Source organism: Triticum dicoccoides, chromosome 6B, assembly GCF_002162155.2.
Source record: "Triticum dicoccoides isolate Atlit2015 ecotype Zavitan chromosome 6B, WEW_v2.0, whole genome shotgun sequence".
NCBI classification, from domain to species: domain Eukaryota; kingdom Viridiplantae; phylum Streptophyta; class Magnoliopsida; order Poales; family Poaceae; genus Triticum; species Triticum dicoccoides.
The window spans coordinates 556634919-556638714 of record NC_041391.1 but is presented as its reverse complement, the minus strand read 5'-3'; positions in this window follow the sequence as shown (position 1 = coordinate 556638714).

Sequence of the window (3796 nt, the reverse complement as noted above, 5' to 3'; positions counted from 1 at the left end):
CAGGCGGAGTGCTTGATGACTTCAACCCAGGGACAAGCATCCACCAGCCGCCGCACCAGGCCGAAGTAGCTCCCAGGCATGGCCTCCTTGGGCCACAGCCAAACTATGAGGCCCTTCATGGCCTGTTCGGCCACCTTGTGGAGCTCGACCAGCTGCTTCAGCAGGTCGCTAAGGGGCACCGGATGTCCGGCCTCAGCATACTGAGACCAGAAGACCTTCTCCGTCGAGCTCCCCTCCTCGGCCCTATAGAAAGCGGCAGCATCAGACACGCTGCGGGGCAGATCTGCGAACGCTCCTGGAGAGCTCCGAATTCGGGTAAGTAATAGGTAATTCACATTCACATGCTTGCTTTGCATGAAAAATGCCTTACCCGCCGCTATTTTCTTCAACACCTCGATTTCCTGGAGGGCCTTGTGGGCTTCGGCCTTAGCGGCTTTGGCACTCTCAAGAGCCGATGCAAGCTCGGACTCTTGAGTCTTCGAGTCATGCTCCAGACTCTCATGTTTTTCCACGAGAGCCTGGAGCTCTTGCTGTACCTCCGCCACCCGCGCCTCCTACTTCTCTCGCCCAGCATGCTCCACGGCCGCATTACGTTCGGCCGCGGACACCGCCTCCTTCAGGGTCGCCACCTTGTTCGTGGCCCCTGGAGTACCCACATTATCCTTGTCATTCCTCTGGCAACCAAATCCTTTTCTGTAAGGTACAACTTTAATAAGGTGTTACTCACCTTCCTTGTCCTCGAGCTGCTTCTTGGCACGGCCGAGCTCGTTCTCACACCGCTCAAGGCTTTGCTTCAAAGCATTGACCTCCGCAGTCAGTGCGGCAGAGGTCAGCAGCGCAGCCTGCATTCCCATATCGACATATTTTTTAAGACTCCTGCGTATATCTTTTTAGATCCTCCCTCCAGTTTTCCTTTCCGAACACCGAACCGAGCATCAGGGGCTACTGTCTATGCGGTACTATTTTACATATATTAAAATTCTTACCTCAAAGCCTGTTAGAAGGCTACTGCAGGCTTCGGTCAGCCCGCTTTTGGCGAGCTGAACCTTCTGAATCACCGCACTCATGACAGTGCGGTGTCCCTCTTCGATGGAAGCGCCATTGAGCGCCTCCAGCAAAGTATCCGGCGCCTCCGGTTGGACGGAGGCCGCTGGCGTCATAGTCTTGCCCTTCTTACGAAGGGGCCACCTGCCGGACTCCGGAACCACTGCAGGTTCCGGTGCGGTGTCCAGCACAAAGTCCAGGAGGTTGCCCTGTGGCACCTCCGGGGCCTCCTCCTCCTGGCGGGTCCCTTCCTGGGATCCCACCTCGGCGTCATCGGTGTCACGGGGGGTGGAGGCTGTTGGAAGTGAAGTACTATCCACATCCGACGGGCCCAAGGACCCGCTCGTCGAAGCGGGAAGATCATCCTTGGGCGGACTACAGGGTTGTATGCGGCATTAGAAAGGCACCATGCGACAAAAAGAAAAATTATGAGGGGGTCCGGATACTTACGATCTCGCCAGGGGCTTGGCCCTTGAGGGCCACTCCTCGTCGCCGTCACCGACGTTGGCAGAACGGTCCGGGTGAAAGGTCCTTCCCTTCTTGGACCCTTCGGCCTCCCTCGTTGGGGAGGCCTTCCTCTTCCTCTCTCCCCCCGCTGGGGGAGAGGCATCTTTCTTCTCCTCCTCGTCCTCGTGGGAGGATTCCACCTCGGAGTCATTGGACGATGAGTCCGATACCACCTGACGCCGGGAACTCCTTCGGGTTCCCGTGGCCTTCTTCTTGGCCTTCTTCTCCGGGACCAGCAACCCTGTCAAATGGGCATCCGCTGGGTCTTCTGGAAGGGGAGCCGGACAGTTAACCTGTCCGGACGTCGCCTGCCAGGCCTATTAAAGGTATTGGGAGTTTAGATCCCGCATAAAGTCAAAACATGAAAAGCAAGTGTCCCATAAAGGATAACATGGCTTACCTCGCCAGCCGGACGCTGCGAGCTGAATCTGCGATCTTCGGTAGCGGATGCGTGAGCTTCGGCGCCCTTGAACAGCACCCTCCAGGCATCTTCGTACGTAGTGTCGAAGAGCCCGTTCAAGGTCCGGTGCTGTGCCGGATCAAACTCCCACAAATTGAAGTCCCGTTGTTGGCAGGGGAGAATCCGGCGGACGAGCATGACCTGGATCACGTTGACAAGCTTGAGCTTCTTGTTCACCAGGGTTTGGAGACAGGACTGGAGTCCGGTTAGCTCTTCCGAACAACCCCACAGCAGGCCCTTCTCCTTCCGGGAAGTGAGCCGCATGGGGACGCCAGATCTGAATTCGGGGACCGCTGCCCATTTAGGGTCACGGGGCTCGGTGATGTAGAACCACCCCGATTCCCACCCTTTGATGGTTTCCACGAAGGTGCCCTCGAGCCAAGTGACGTTGGGCATCTTGCCCACCATGGCGCCTCCGCACTCCGCTTGGATGCCCTTCACAACCTTCGTCTTGACGTTGAAGGTCTTGAGCCACAAGCCGAAGTGGGGCTGGATGCAGAGGAAGGCCTCGCACACGACGATAAACGCCAAGATGTTGAGGATGAAATTCGGGGCCAGATCATGGAAATCCAGGCCGTAGTAGAACATGAGCCCCCGGACAAAGGGGTGGAGTGGGAAGCCCAGTCCGCGGAGGAAATGGGGAAGGAATACCACCCTCTCATGGGGCCCGAGGGTGGGGATGAGCTTCCCCTCATCGGGGAGCCGGTGCGCGATATCGCTGGGCAAATATCCGGCACTGCGCAGTTTGTTGATGTGCCCCTCTGTGACGGAGGAGGCCATCCACTTGCCTCCCGCTCTGGACATGATTGGAGAAGGTTGAGGTGAGATGTGCGGACTTGGGCGCTGGATCTCGAGTGCGCGGAGATGGATAAGCAAAGGGGGAAGAAGGCATAGGTAAAAAGGTGGATCCTTATCCCCTTATATATGGGCGGACAAAACTATGCATCCCCACCGGCCTGGTAAAACTCGCTTATCTCCCAAGCGCTGCAATCAATGGCGCGGTTGGGTTACCCACGTCCGTATTGATGGGAATCTCGGGATAAGGGGAACATGATCTCTGCTTCGATAAGACGTGCCAAGGAAACCGCTTCGCTAAACGCACTGAGGTGGTATAATGAAAACGATTCGAGTAAAAGCTTGGTTGTGGTGTGACGTCACGCCACAAAATACGTCGGCAGATTGAACTTGTGTAAATATTATTCTCTCTATGGTGGTATGTGGAATTTATTTTGCAGAGCCGGACACTATCCTGGTGTTCACAATCTTCTATAAATTATTCGGAGGAGGAACCCGCCTTGCAATGCCGAAGACAATATGCGCGCCGGACTCATCATCATTGAAGCCTGGTTCAGGGGCTAATGAGGGACTCCCGGACTAGGGGGTGTCCGGATAGCCGAACTATCATCATCGGCCGGACTCCAAGACTATGAAGATACAAGATTGAAGACTTCGTCCCGTGTCCGGATGGGACTTTCCTTGGCGTGGAAGGCAAGCTTGGCGATACGGATATGTAGATCTCCTACCATTGTAACCGACTCTGTGTAACCCTAGCCCTCTCCAGTGTCTATATAAACCGGAGGGTTTTAGTCCATAGGACTGAACAACAATCATACCATAGGCTAGCTTCTAGGGTTTAGCCTCCTGGATCTCGTGGTAGATCCACTCTTGTACTACCCATATCATCAATATCAATCAAGCAGGAGTAGGGTTTTACCTCCATCGAGAGGGCCCGAACCTGGGTAAAAACATCGTGTCCCTTGTCTCCTGTTACCATCCGCCTAGACG